Below are 15,972 nucleotides of genomic sequence, written 5' to 3'. Positions count from 1 at the left end.
TTCTTTGAACCTGGTAAATACGAGACAACAAAATCAAAGCGGGAGAAAAACAATGACCAGCGGGCCTGTCTCGGATTAAGGCGTTTAGCAGACTCGAGATACATCAGATTTTTGTGATCAGTCAAGACCACCACACGATGCTTAGCACCCTCGAGCCAATGACGCCACTCCTCAAATGCCCATTTCATGGCCAACAACTCCCGATTGCCCACATCATAATTTCGCTCGGCAGGCGAAAACTTCCTGGAGAAAAAGGCACAAGGTTTCATAACAGAGCAACCAGGGCCTCTCTGCGACAAAACGGCCCCTGCTCCAATCTCTGAAGCATCCACCTCAACCTGAAAGGGAAGTGAGACATCGGGCTGGCACAAAACAGGCGCCGAAGTAAACCGGCGCTTCAACTCCTGGAAAGCCTCCACGGCAGCAGGAGCCCAGTTAGCTACATCGGAGCCCTTCTTGGTCATATCCGTCAACGGTTTCACAATGCTAGAAAATATAGCGATAAAACGACGGTAGAAGTTAGCGAAACCCAAGAACTTCTGAAGACTCTTAACCGACGAGGGCTGAGTCCAATCAAGAATAGCTCGGACCTTGACTGGGTCCATCTCCACAGCAGAAGGGGAAAAAATGAACCCCAAAAAGGGAACCTTCTGTACACCAAAGAGACACTTTGAGCCCTTGACAAACAAAGAATTTTCACGCAAAATTTTAAAGACCAACCTGACCTGCTCCACATGCGAATCCCAATCATCAGAAAAAACCAAAATATCATCCAGATAAACAATCAAAAATTTATCCAGATACTTCCGGAAAATGTCATGCATAAAGGACTGAAAAACTGAAGGCGCATTGGAGAGCCCAAAAGGCATCACCAAGTACTCAAAATGACCTTCGGGCGTATTGAATGCGGTTTTCCATTCATCACCTTGCTTAATGCGCACAAGGTTGTACGCACCACGAAGGTCTATCTTGGTGAACCACTTGGCACCTTTAATCCGGGCAAACAAGTCAGACAACAGCGGTAAAGGATACTGAAATTTGACAGTGATCTTATTTAAAAGCCGATAATCAATACAAGGTCTCAAAGATCCGTCCTTTTTTGCCACAAAAAAGAATCCCGCACCAAGGGGGGAAGAAGACGGACGAATATGTCCTTTCTCCAGAGACTCCCTGATATATGAACGCATAGCGGTATGTTCAGGTACCGACAGATTAAACAGTCTTCCCTTAGGAAACTTACTGCCTGGGATCAAATCTATAGCACAGTCACAGTCCCTATGAGGAGGCAGTGCACTGGACTCAGACTCACTGAAGACATCCTGATAATCAGACAAATACTCCGGAACTTCCGAAGGCGTAGAAGAAGCAATAGACACAGGCAGGGAATCCCCATGAATACCACGACAGCCCCAACTTGAGACTGACATAGCCTTCCAGTCCAGGACTGGATTATGGGTCTGTAACCATGGCAGCCCTAAAACAACCAAATCATGCATTTTATGTAAAACCAGGAAACGTATCACCTCGCGGTGTTCAGGAGTCATGCACATGATAACCTGTGTCCAATACTGCGGTTTATTTGCTGCCAATGGCGTAGCATCAATACCCCTAAGAGGAATAGGATTTTCTAATGGTTCAAGAGTAAAACCACAGTGCTTAGCAAATGACAGATCCATAAGACTCAGGGCAGCACCTGAATCTACAAACGCCATGACAGGATAAGACGACAGTGAGCAAATCAAAGTTACAGACAGAATAAATTTAGGTTGCAAATTACCAACGGTGACAGGACTAACAACCTTAGCTATACGTTTAGAGCATGCTGAGATAACATGTGTAGAATCACCACAGTAGTAGCACAAGCCATTCCGGCGTCTATGAATTTTCCGCTCATTTCTAGTCAGGATTCTATCACATTGCATTAAATCAGGTGTCTGTTCAGACAACACCATGAGGGAATTTGCGGTTTTTCTATCACATTGCACCGAATTAGGTGTCTGTTCAGACAACACCATGAGGGAATTTGCGGTTTTGCGCTCCCGCAACCGCCGGTCAATTTGAATAGCCAGTGCCATAGTATCATTGAGACCTGTGGGAATGGGAAAACCCACCATAACATTCTTAATGGCTTCAGATAGGCCATTTCTAAAATTAGCGGCCAGTGCACACTCGTTCCAATGTGTCAGCACGGACCATTTCCGAAATTTTTGGCAATACACTTCAGCCTCGTCCTGCCCCTGAGACATAGCCAGCAAGGCCTTTTCTGCCTGAATCTCAAGATTGGGTTCCTCATAAAGTAAACCGAGCGCCAGAAAAAACGCATCAAGATCAGCCAATGCCGGATCTCCTGGCGCCAGCGAAAAAGCCCAATCCTGAGGGTCGCCCCGTAAGAACGAAATAACAATTTTTACTTGCTGAGCAGAATCTCCAGATGAACAGGGTCTCAGGGACAAAAACAATTTACAATTATTCACGAAATTCCTAAACTTAAACCTGTCTCCGGAAAACAGTTCAGGAATCGGTATTTTAGGTTCTGACCTAGGATTTCTGATAACATAGTCTTGTATGCCCTGCACACGAGTAGCCAGCTGGTCCACACTTGTAATCAAGGTCTGGACATTCATGTCTGCAGCAAGCATAGCCACTCTGAGGTAAAGGGGAAGAAGAAAGAAAAAAAAAAAAACTCAGAATCTTCTTTCTTATAATCCCTCTTCTGCAACGCATTAAACATTTAATACTGGCCTGGCAAACTGTTATGACCCCAATGGCGAGGGTCTCAGAGGTACGTGGAAGTCTGCAGAATACAAAAATCCAGCTCATAGGGCAGTGGTAACTGGGTTGACCATATATCTACTCCTAACGCCAACACTAGAAGTAGCCGGGGATCATTCCTACGTTGATTCTAGATGACACGCTCCAGCCGGAGAATCTAGCTACCCCTAGTAGAGGAAAACAAAAGACCTTTCTTGCCTCCAGAGAAGGGGACCCCAAAGCTGGATAGAAGCCCCCCACAAATAATAACGGTGAGGTAAGAGGAAATGACAAACACAGAAATGAACCAGGTTTAGCACAGAGAGGCCCGCTTACTGATAGCAGAATAAAGAAAGGTAACTTATATGGTCAACAAAAACCCTATCAAAATCCACACTGGAAATTCAAGAACCCCCGAACCGTCTAACGGTCCGGGGGGAGAACACCAGCCCCCTAGAGCTTCCAGCAAAGGTCAGGATATAGATTTGGAACAAGCTGGACAAAAATACAAAACCAAAACAAATAGCAAAAAGCAAAAGGCAGACTTAGCTGATATAAATGGAACCAGGATCAGTAGACAAGAGCACAGCAGACTAGCTCTGATAACTACGTTGCCAGGCATTGAACTGAAGGTCTAGGGAGCTTATATAGCAACACCCCTAACTAACGACCCAGGTGCGGATAAAAGGAATGACAGAAAAACCAGAGTCAAAAAACTAGTAACCACTAGAGGGAGCAAAAAGCAAATTCACAACACCGGACCTTGCCCCCTCCTCCTGTCTGCAAATCATTTGTACCTTTTCTGGGCTTTAGAGATGTTCGTCTGAACCTCCCTCCAAAGAGTTCTCAAAACGTTGTACCATGCATTCGTCTCCAGGACAACCTGAATCCATGCAGGAAAATTCTCCAAAATGTGGGTCAACCCATAGTTGACCTGAAAGGGAGACTTTCCAGTGGACTTACTCACACGAGAGTTGAATGCAAATTCTGCCATGGGCAATACCTCACATCAGTCCTCCTGACTGGAAGAGGCCAGGCATCTCAGAATTTGCTCCAAAGATTGGTTCGTGCATTCAGTCAGTCCATTAGACTCTGGGTGATAGGCAGAGGAGAAAGACAGTGTAATCCCCAGCTTCTTACAAAAAGCCCTCCAAAACCTTGCCGCGAACTGCACACCTCTGTCTGACACCACATTCACAGGCACTCCATGCAACCGAATAACATGCTGTATAAATAAGGGTGTCAAGGTTTCAGCAGAGGGTAATGTGGGCAGAGGTACAAAGTGGGCTTGTTTGGAGAACTGTTGTGAACTATACTTCTTGGCTCCCTCTTGTGGTCACTAGTGGTTTGGCACTTGGATTGTCTTTTCCCAGGTTGGTACTCACCTGGTTCGTTAGGCCTGGGGTGTTGCTATTTAAACTTCCTGGATTCTCAGTCCAGTGCCTGGCATCGTTGTAATCAGTTCATTTCTGTTTGCTCCTGTCTTCAGGTCCTGGTTCTTTGCAAGATAAGCTAAGTCCTGCTTTCTTATTTTTGTTTATTTGCATTGTTCATATTTTTGTCCAGCTTGTACCAAAATGTGATTCCTGATATCGCTGGAAGCTCTAGGGGGCTGATATTCTCCCCCCTCACCGTTAGTCGGTTCGGGGGTTCTTGGATATTCAGCGTGGATATTTTGCAGGGTTTTTTGCTGACCATATAAGTCATCTTACTATCTTCTGCTATTAGTCAGTGGGCCTCTCTTTGCTAAAATCTAGTTCATTCTTACGTTTGTCTTTTCTTCTTACCTCACCGTTATTATTTGTTGGGGGCTTGTATTATAACTTTGGGGTCTTTTCTCTGGAGGCAAGAGAGGTCTTATTTTCCCTGACAGGGTTAGTTACTTCTCCGGCTGGCGCGAGACGTCTAGAATCAACGTAGGCACGTTCCCCGGCTACTGTTAGTTGTTTGTGCTAGGATCAGGTATATGGTCAGCCTAGTTACCACTTCCCTATGAGCTGGTATTTATGTTTGCAGACTTTGCTGTAATCTCTGAGATCCTTTGCCATTGGGATCATAACAGTATGCCAGGCCAAGTGAATAGTTAATGCATTGCAGAAGCGGGATTAAAAGAAAAGAAGTTCTGAGTTTTTTTTTTTTTTTTTCTTCTCTTTCTTCCTTCCCCTTTTTCTCTGAGTAGCTTGAAGCTTTGCTGCAGACATGAATGTTCAGACCTTGATTACTAGTGTGGATCAGCTTGCTGCACGAGTGCAGGGCATTCAGGATTTTGTTGTTAGCAGTCCTATGTCAGAGCCTAAGATACCTATTCCTGAGCTGTTCTCTGGAGATCGATTTAAATTTAGGAATTTTAGGAATAATTGTAAATTGTTTCTATCTTTGAAACCTCGTTCGTCTGGAGATTCAGCTCAGCAAGTTAAAATTGTTATCTCCTTCTTGCGTGGCGACCCTCAGGATTGGGCTTTCTCGTTGGTGCCAGGAGATCCGGCATTGGCGGATGTTGATGCGTTTTTTCTGGTGCTCGGATTGCTTTATGAGGAGCCTAATCTTGAAATTCAGGCAGAAAAAGCCCTACTGGCTATCTCTCAGGGCCAGGATGAAGCTGAAGTGTATTGCCAAAAATTTCGGAAATGGTCCGTGCTTACTCAATGGAATGAATGTGCTCTGGCCGCAAATTTCAGAAATGGCCTTTCTGAAGCCATTAAGAATGTGATGGTGGGTTTCACAATTCCTACAAGTCTGAATGATTCTATGGCGCTGGCTATTCAGATTGATTGGCGTTTGCGGGAGCGCAAATCCGCTAATCCTCTGGCGGTGTTGTCTGAACAGACACCTGTCTCAATGCAATGTGATAGAATCCTGACTAGAACCGAACGACAAAATCATAGACGTCAGAATGGGCTGTGTTTTTACTGTGGTGATTCTACACATGTTATATCAGCATGCTCTAAACGCCTAACCAAGGTTGTCAGTCCTGTCACCATTGGTAATTTGCAGCCTAAATTTATTTTGTCTGTGACTTTAATTTGCTCATTGTCTTCCTACCCTGTTATGGCATTTGTGGATTCAGGTGCTGCCCTGAGTCTTATGGACTTGTCGTTTGCCAAGCGCTGTGGTTTTGTCCTGGAGCCTTTAAAAGTTCCTATTCCTCTCAGAGGAATTGATGCTACGCCACTGGCGGAAAATAAACCGCAGTATTGGACACAAGTGACCATGTGCATGACTCCTGAACATCGGGAGGTGATTCGTTTTCTTGTTCTGCATAAAATGAATGATTTGGTCATTTTAGGTCTGCCATGGTTACAGACCCATAATCCAGTTTTGGATTGGAAGGCTATGTCTGTGTCGAGTTGGGGTTGTCAGGGAATTCATTGCGATTCTCCGCCGGTGTCTATTGCTTCTTCTACTCCTTCAGAAGTTCCTGAGTATTTGTGTGACTATCAGGATGTATTCAGTGAGTCCAGGTCCAGTGCTCTTCCTCCTCATAGGGACTGTGACTGCGCTATAGATTTGATTCCTGGCAGTAAATTTCCTAAGGGACGATTATTTAATTTGTCTGTACCCGAGCATACCGCGATGCGTTCTTATATCAAGGAGTCTTTGGAGAAGGGGCATATTCGTCCATCCTCTTCCCCTCTTGGTGCGGGATTCTTTTTTGTGGCCAAGAAAGACGGGTCTTTGAGACCTTGTATAGACTATCGGCTTCTGAATAAAATCACTGTTAAGTTTCAGTATCCTTTGCCACTATTGTCAGACTTGTTTGCTTGGATTAAGGGTGCCAAGTGGTTCACCAAGATAGATCTTCGTGGTGCGTACAACCTTGTGCGCATTAGGCAGGGAGATGAATGGAAAACTGCATTTAATACGCCCGAAGGTCATTTTGAGTACTTGGTGATGCCCTTTGGGCTCTCTAATGCTCCTTCAGTGTTTCAGTCCTTTATGCATGATATCTTCCGGAAGTATCTAGATAAATTTATGATTGTTTATCTGGATGATATTCTGTTTTTTTCTGATGATTGGGATTCTCATGTAAAGCAGGTCAGGATGGTGTTTCAGGTTTTGCGTGATAATGCTTTGTTTGTGAAGGGCTCAAAGTGTCTCTTTGGAGTGCAGAAGGTTTCCTTTTTGGGTTTTATTTTCTCCCCTTCTGCTGTGGAGATGGACCCAGTCAAGGTCCGAGCTATTCATGATTGGACTCAACCCACGTCTGTTAAGAGTCTTCAGAAGTTCTTGGGGTTTGCTAATTTCTACCGTCGTTTTATTGCTAACTTTTCTAGCGTTGTTAAACCTTTGACGGATATGACCAAGAAAGGTTCTGATGTGGCTAATTGGGCTCCTGCAGCCGTGGAGGCCTTCCAGGAGCTGAAGTGCCGGTTTACTTCGGCGCCTGTTTTGTGCCAGCCTGATGTCGCACTTACCTTTCAGGTTGAAGTGGATGCTTCTGAGATCGGTGCTGGGGCTGTTTTGTCGCAGAGAGGCTCTGGTTGCTCTGTGATGAGACCATGTGCTTTTTTCTCTAGGAAGTTTTCGCCTGCTGAGCGGAACTATGATGTTGGTAATCGGGAGTTGTTGGCCATGAAGTGGGCATTTGAGGAGTGGCGTCATTGGCTCGAGGGTGCTAAGCATCGTGTGGTGGTCTTGACTGATCACAAAAATCTGATGTATCTCGAGTCTGCTAAGCGCCTGAATCCTAGACAGGCTCGTTGGTCATTGTTTTTCTCTCGTTTTGACTTTGTGGTCTCGTACCTGCCTGGTTCGAAGAATGTTAAGGCTGATGCTCTTTCTAGGAGCTTTGTGCCTGACTCTCCTGGAGTCTCAGAGCCAGCTGGTAATCTTAAAGAGGGAGTAATCGTGTCGGCCATATCTCCTGATTTGCGACGTGTGTTGCAGAGATTTCAGGCTGGTAGACCTGACTCTTGTCCACCCGACAGACTGTTTGTTCCTGATAAGTGGACCAGCAGAGTTATTTCCGAGGTTCATTCCTCGGTGTTGGCAGGGCATCCGGGAATTTTTGGTACCCGAGATTTGGTGGCTAGGTCCTTTTGGTGGCCTTCCTTGTCACGGGATGTGCGGTCATTTGTGCAGTCCTGTGGGACGTGTGCTCGGGCTAAGCCTTGTTGTTCTCGTGCTAGCGGGTTGCTTTTGCCCTTGCCCGTCCCGAAGAGGCCTTGGACACACATTTCCATGGATTTCATTTCTGATCTTCCGGTGTCTCAAGGAATGTCTGTCATCTGGGTGGTGTGTGATCGTTTTTCCAAGATGGTCCATTTGGTGCCCTTGCCTAAGTTGCCTTCCTCTTCCGATCTGGTTCCTTTGTTTTTTCAGAATGTGGTTCGTTTACACGCCATTCCTGAGAATATCGTGTCCGACAGAGGATCCCAGTTTGTGTCCAGATTCTGGCGATCTTTTTTTGCTAAAATGGGCATTGATTTGTCGTTTTCATCTGCCTTTCATCCTCAGACTAATGGCCAAACGGAGCGAACTAATCAGACACTGGAGGCTTATTTGAGATGTTTTGTTTCTGCGGACCAGGATGATTGGGTGACCTTCTTGCCATTGGCTGAGTTTGCCCTTAATAATCGGGCTAGTTCCGCTACTTTGGTTTCGCCATTCTTCTGCAACTCTGGTTTTCATCCTCGTTTCTCCTCGGGTCATGTTGAGTCTTCTGACTGTCCTGGGGTGGATTCCGTGGTGGATAGGTTGCAGCGGATTTGGAATCATGTGGTGGACAACTTGAAGTTGTCACAGGAGAAGGCTCAGCGTTTTGCCAACCGCCGCCGCGGTGTGGGTCCCCGACTTCGGTTTGGTTGTCTTCTCGGTATGTCCCTCTGAAGGTTTCCTCTCCTAAGTTTAAGCCTCGCTTTATTGGTCCTTATAAAATTTTGGAAGTTCTTAACCCGGTTTCTTTTTGTTTGGATCTTCCGGTGTCGTTTGCCATTCACAACGTGTTCCATAGGTCTTTGTTGCGGCGGTACGTTGTGCCTGTGGTTCCTGCTGTTGAGCCTCCTGCTCCGGTGTTGGTTGAGGGCGAGTTGGAGTACGTGGTGGAGAAGATCTTGGATTCTTGTCTCTCTAGACGGAGGCTTCAGTATTTGGTCAAATGGAAGGGCTATGGTCAGGAGGATAATTCCTGGGTGGTCGCCTCTGATGTTCATGCGGCCGATTGGGTTCGTGCCTTCCACGCTGCTCATCCTGATCGCCCTGGTGGTCTTGGTGAGGGTTCGGTGACCCCTCCTTAAAGGGCGGGTACTGTTGTGAACTATACTTCTTGGCTCCCTCTTGTGGTCACTAGTGGTTTGGCACTTGGATTGTCTTTTCCCAGGTTGGTACTCACCTGGTTCGTTAGGCCTGGGGTGTTGCTATTTAAACTTCCTGGATTCTCAGTCCAGTGCCTGGCATCGTTGTAATCAGTTCATTTCTGTTTGCTCCTGTCTTCAGGTCCTGGTTCTTTGCAAGATAAGCTAAGTCCTGCTTTCTTATTTTTGTTTATTTGCATTGTTCATATTTTTGTCCAGCTTGTACCAAAATGTGATTCCTGATATCGCTGGAAGCTCTAGGGGGCTGATATTCTCCCCCCTCACCGTTAGTCGGTTCGGGGGTTCTTGGATATTCAGCGTGGATATTTTGCAGGGTTTTTTGCTGACCATATAAGTCATCTTACTATCTTCTGCTATTAGTCAGTGGGCCTCTCTTTGCTAAAATCTAGTTCATTCTTATGTTTGTCTTTTCTTCTTACCTCACCGTTATTATTTGTTGGGGGCTTGTATTATAACTTTGGGGTCTTTTCTCTGGAGGCAAGAGAGGTCTTATTTTCCCTGACAGGGTTAGTTAGTTCTCCGGCTGGCGCGAGACGTCTAGAATCAACGTAGGCACGTTCCCCGGCTACTGTTAGTTGTTTGTGCTAGGATCAGGTATATGGTCAGCCTAGTAACCACTTCCCTATGAGCTGGTATTTATGTTTGCAGACTTTTCTGTAATCTCTGAGATCCTTTGCCATTGGGATCATAACAGAGAACCTATCCGCCACCACCCATACCACTGAGTTGCTCCTGGAAGGAGGGAGATTTGTGATAAAGTCCATGAACAAATGTGTCCATGGCCTATCCGGAACTGGCAAAGGTACCAACTCCACGGCCGGCCGGGTGTGAGGACTCTTTGAACTGGTGTACAAAAAACCTGCAGTCACAAACTTTTTAATATCTGATACCATAGAGGGCCACCAGGAACCCCTAGCAACTGCCCCCTGCATAGCTGCAATCCCAGGATGGGCACTTAACACAGAATCGTGAAACTCCTGCTGGAATCTGAGACGGAACCGTTCCGGTACAAACAATTTACCTAGAGGTTTACTACCAGGAGCCCGGGTTTGGGCCTCCAAAATATCTCTCTGCAAATCAGATGAGATTTCAGCAACCACTACTCCTGGCTGAAGAATGGAGGAGGGGGTTCTGGGGGGGACATGGAATCAAAGCTTCAGGATAAAGCATCAGCCTTAATATTTTTAGATCCCGGGCTCAATGTGATGGTAAATTGAAATCGAGAAAAAAAATCGCCCACCGAGTCTGGGGGTCAATCTCTTGGCAGACTCAATATAGGCCAAATTTTTATGACCAGTGATAACTGTAATGGGGTGGACGGCCCTCTCCAGGAAATGCCTCCATTCTTCAAAAGCCAACTTAACCGCCAACAATTATCTATTGCCGACATCATAATTTCTCTCGGCTGGAGATAATTTTTTAGAAAAGAAGGCGCACGGCTTCAGATTAGTGAGTGTGGAAGGACCCTGAGGCAAAACTGCTGCCACTCCCACCTCAGAAGCATCATTCTCCACAATAAAGGGTCTTGACGGATCGGGTTGAACCAACACAGGAGGTGAAGTAAAACATTTTTCCAGTGTCAGGAAATTACTTTTTGCAGCCACGGACCTATTTTTCACATCAGCCCCGTTGAGGGTGAGGTCTGTCAAAGGCTTTACCACCTGTGAAAAACCCTTAATGAACTTCCTATAGGAGTTAGCAAAGCCCAAAAATCGCTGCAACTCCTTCAAGTCATGAGGCTGTACCCAATCCGTAATGGCCTGGACCTTTTTAGGATCCATGCGGAATCCCTCCCCTGACACAATTAAACCCAGTAAAGACAGTTCTTGCCCAAAAAATGAACATTTTTCCAGTTTAGCATATAAATGATTTTCCCTGAGTCTCCTAAGAGCCATGCGTAGATGGTGCAAGTGGGTTTGACTGTCCGCTGAGTACACTAAAATATCATCCAGGTAGATGACCACATAATGCCCAATTAAGTCAGAGAAAATAACATTAATAAAATTTTGACAGACGGCACGAGCGTTAGTGAGACCAAAGGGCATAACTAAGTTTTCAAATAGCCCCTCAGTCATCAGGAATGCTGTTTTCCATTCATCCCCTTCCCGGGCCCTTATATGCTTATAAGCCCCTCATAAATTGAGCTTAGAGAACCATTTAGCCCTCATAGGTTGGTTACATAGATCGGGGATCAGGGGAAGATGGTACGTGTTTTTTACCATCATTTTGTTCAGTTCCCAAAAGTCGAGGCATGGCCGCAAACCACCATCTTTCTTTTTTTAAGAAAAAGAACCCTGCTGCCACGGGTGAAACAGAAGGCCGAATATGCCCTTTGCGAAGACTCTCTGCTATGTATTCCTTCATGGCTTGATGCTCAGGCCCAGACAAATTAAACAGGTGAGCCTTGGGTAACTTGGCTCCCGGGACTAAATCACTGGCACAATCAAAAGGTCTATGTTGTGGAAGTACCTCAGACTCGCTTTCGGAATACATGTATTCAAAGACTTTTAGGTATTCCAGAAAACCCTTCAGACCTACAGACGACACAGATACAGATTTTACAGGGGTGACAAGAGGTACCAGGTTACAACATACACCGTTATCCTTACATCCCCACTGAATGATCTTCCCAATCAATGATAGGATTATGGCGTTGAAGCCAAGGCATCCCTAGTACCAGTCCAGCAGGCAAATTTTCTGGAACAAAACATCTTAATTTATCCACATGAGTAGAACCCTCTTTCAGAGAAAAAATTTCAGACATGAAACAAATTCCATCCCGGGTGAGAGTAGATGAGTCAATAGCCACAATTTTAACAGGATCCTTAAGCCTAACTGTCCCTATCTTATTAAGAGTCACCACCCGGGCATTGATCAGGTTAATGGTAGAACCGCAGTCAACAAAGGCAGTGGTCATGACAGGACTGCCAGCAAGTTCCAATTCCATCTGAAGCAAAATTTTAGCAAGTGAGGAAAAATGTACCTGGTAGTCTGGGTAACCTCCTCGATCATTACCCAGACTTAGGCATTTCCCAACGGCTTAGCAGAAGAGGGACAAGAGGGACAGTCCTTTTCCAATGTCCAGAGGCTCCACAGTAAAAGCATAGTTGGTTATCTCTGCGGTGTCTTCTCTTTCTTTCCATCATCGAGATAACCCCAACTTCCATGGGCTCAGGGACGGACACAGTGTCACACAGGTTAGAGTATAATGAGGTCTCCTGCTGCATCACTCCTCTAGCATGGAGCCTCTGGTCCATGTGGACCGCCTGCATCATGGCATCCTCCAGGGTATCGAGGGAGAGTGTAATGCCAGAGCATCCTGTAAACAGTCAGAAAGGCCCCCGAGGAACAACCCCCTCAGTAGCGTCATTCCAGGATACTTCCAGGGTCTAAACTCCCCTGTGTCACACTCACCACCTTATCCTCTGCCAGACGCACTCTATCAGGCTCATCATAAAGGTGCTCCAATGCCTCAAAGAACAGGTTCACTGACATACGTTCAGAAGCAGAGGGAGAGAGAGAAAGCCCATGACTATGGAGCCCACTTAACAAGGAAATAACGATCCCCACCCTCTGCCTTTCATTGCCTGAAGCTCGGGAACGTAACTCAAAAAACAACTTTCATCCCTCTTTAAAAACCCTAAACAATTTTGAATCCCTGGACAAATTGTCAGGTAACTTTACCGGAGGTTGGGGATCCACTAGGGACACAACAGAACAGGGCCCTGTAGAGTGCCCGTCACATCTCTCTGCACCTGTTGGTGTGAGTAAACCAGGGCTTGCTGCTCCATGGACAGCTTCTGCATAAGTTGGGAGAGCTCATTAACCTACTCCGTGAGAGCCTGTACTGGATCCATAATAAACTCGTACCTCACCACTTGGAAGAAACTGTATTGTCAGTTATAATGTCAAGGATCCCGGGTGTAACTACTGCTGGGAAGCTACTTCCCGCAGTAAGGAGCCCAGAGCAGAACAGCAGAGAACTCACCAGGTGGCAAGCAGGACCTGAACCATTTGACAGAGGGGGAATGGCCAAAGGCAGAGCCAGGTGCCAGGGTGCAAAGGAGGCGAAAGGCACCAGAGAGTAGTCAAACGTGTCAAGGTCAATAACTGGGAGATAAGCGAGGTACTGGAGGATGAGACAGAAGGATAGTCTGGTGGAAGTCGGAGGTCAGAAAGCCGAGTAAGCGAATGACTAGAAACACAAAGCAGAGAAGCTGAGAGAGAAACAGACCAGATCGAGGACGGAGAGCAAACAAACAGCACAGTATGCACACGCACACCAGTGGGTCAGGCATACAGACAGAACGAAAGTATAACTGACAGAGAATCCTAGTCCAGCATGGGTATAAATATCCCTCCCAGATCTAAAAGAAGGCCACAAAAATTAACCCTGAGAGGGCAGGGCATTAACCCTGTCCAAACCATGACAGCTTGACTGTTTAGAAATACAGCTTCATTCTCCTGACTTCTTGCAGGACATTGAATGGGGCATCTGTTATTTCAAAGATCTTTGTTAATGGTTTGTAGAATCATCCAGAATATAGAACAAATCAATATCAAAATCTTACCATCCTGAAAAGCAAGTTGTTGGGAGTTTGAGCTGTCTAAATCCTTATAACAGAGTACCCTTGAATATTTTCTGGTTGTTTAGCTTTGCACATAATTCCTTTATGTGTTTTTTATTGTGTGAATAATATTAGTGTGGTTATAGTGAGTGTATTCTATCAGAAATTCATCCACCTCCTCTTTAAATATCTATGAATAAGTCAGAGATTTAATCATTCTATCACTTTGGACATAGTTGATATTGATATAAAAAGTGTTCTTAATGCCATCAAGACTCCATATTAAAGCCTGAATGCTTTAACAGAGACAAGGACTATTGATCTGTAAAAAAGAAGCCATAAAATCCTTTCTACTTCAATCTCTATCCTTTAAAAGTTAGAGCACTTGCCAGGAAAAATAAAATGAATGCACTGTTTCTTCTGGAATTGACAACGATGGGATAGGTCATACAAATCCAGTGCAAAGGTCTATCAGCTTTCTGCACTAATACCTAGATGCAGATAATAGCTTTGCTTAGGTCACGACTAATTCAGACAATGATGTTTAACAGGTTACTTTGATCTACTTTCACACTAGGCATACCTTTTCTCATTCCATTAATTGGTGTTGCTGTCAGTGTTTAAATCTGTTAAAAAGAATAGAAAAGAGGGAGAAAATAAGATGCTGATTTATTCTATGCATCACATTGGAAAAATAAAATGTACATAAAACATAAAAAAACCCATCATATTTGAACAAACCCTAAGATGGATACAACCAGCTTTATGCCCCAAATGTTTGCAATTTAACCTATTTTCTGATAGAAATTTACTTTTTCATTCAGATGACCAGAAGAATATATTCTTTATTTACCCTTCCCACATTCAGCCGAATAACTTTTTTTTTTTTACATAAACTGTGTAAGTAAGTGATAAATTTATGTTAACTAATTATTATGAAGAAAAAGAAAAATTGTGGATTTTTTTTGTCATTTACTGATTTCCATAAATTTGTTAGTTTTGTATGAGTTGTTACGACTACAGGGACATCAAATATGTCAATATTATTCACTGGTTTATGATATTTTTTCAAAAGGTGTATGGCACATGTTATTATTATAAGAGTTTAATTTATTTGTAACTTTATGGAAAAAAATTCTGACTTTAACTTTTCAGCTTTTCTTAACCATATTGTACTGGTGTTTAAAAATGTACTTTATGCCTGTAAATAAGGAAAATAACAGTTTCGATCTTTGGGCAGAAAAAATTATCTTACACATAAATAACCCTGTCTACTTACTGATATAAATTCAGACACCAGGAGGCCCTTACACAATGAGCTAATGAACCCAGTAGCTTCCTCCTCTCTGTCTACATGGGAAAAGGATATGTCTACTGTGACATAGTCTACTGCTGCCTAATGAAGAGGTTTGGAAACTTTTAAACACTCAACCACAATAAGCCGCATTCATGCTTTAACCTTGTGTGTGACTACACCTTTGAACCTTGGGCAGCTCGGACTCCACAGCTTTAGTGTATATCAGAATTTCTGGTACTTCCACCTCTATGGGCACCTGTACAAGGTCAGACTGGCCCACCGGAGTACCGGAGGATTCTCCGGAGGGCTCAGGCTCTGACATCTGCTGATATACAGGGCTGGCAGTTGACCAGGGCCCCTGCTGCCCCAAGGGCCCCCAGCCAGTTGCGTATCGCTAATAATAGCACACTGCGCAGCTGCTATGGGTCCCGTGAGTCAGGGGGGTCAACTGGTGCCAGTGGAACAGCAGTGGTGGACCAGTGGGTGATAGGATGAAGGAGCTGACTGCTGCGGCTAAAGCCTGTGCCCACTGCTAAAGAGAAATGAATATTCACGGCTTCCCATACCCATTCTGTTATTCTATGGGGGGCTGCTTTATACTATATTAGAGGGGCTGTATTATATTCTATGGGGGCTGCATTATGCCCTATTAGGTGAGCTATATTAAATTATATATGGAGGGCTGCATTATATTATATGAGGGCGTCTACCCCAACCCCTGCTTTATCATTAAGATGTGTACTACCTTGAACTATACCCTGATATTAGCGTGGTTTACCGCACAATTGGTGGTCTTCTTTTTATTTCTATGTAGCTACATAGTGGGCCTCAAGAATGATTTTCTCTGGTTGGCCCAAAGTGCTTTAGTCCGACTCTACACCTGTAGTATAGCTGTACATGTGATATTGTGGTATGTCTGTCCTGCATAACTACACAGTATGGCTCCCAACTGACCCGGATTCAGAACGACTGTCCTTACTTCCTCTCACTTTCTTCGCCAACTCTGTAGCTCCTCTTCCTTGGGGGGTGGGGTAGGCATCTC

The 15,972-nt window shown here is 44.9% G+C and overlaps 1 long non-coding RNA gene across 1 annotated transcript in view; it reads right to left on the bottom strand.

Moving 5' to 3' along the window:
- Positions 1-15,972, bottom strand: part of LOC143771480 (uncharacterized) — a 254,353-nt gene that overhangs the window by 162,760 nt on the left and 75,621 nt on the right. Inside the window, exon 2 of the long non-coding RNA XR_013215095.1 lies at positions 14,217-14,259. This is a non-coding gene — a long non-coding RNA (uncharacterized LOC143771480). The remainder of the gene's footprint in view (positions 1-14,216; positions 14,260-15,972) is intronic.

This window comes from Ranitomeya variabilis, chromosome 1 (assembly GCF_051348905.1).
Source record: "Ranitomeya variabilis isolate aRanVar5 chromosome 1, aRanVar5.hap1, whole genome shotgun sequence".
In the NCBI taxonomy this organism is placed as follows: domain Eukaryota; kingdom Metazoa; phylum Chordata; class Amphibia; order Anura; family Dendrobatidae; genus Ranitomeya; species Ranitomeya variabilis.
This window is presented reverse-complemented; position numbering and strand designations above follow the sequence as displayed.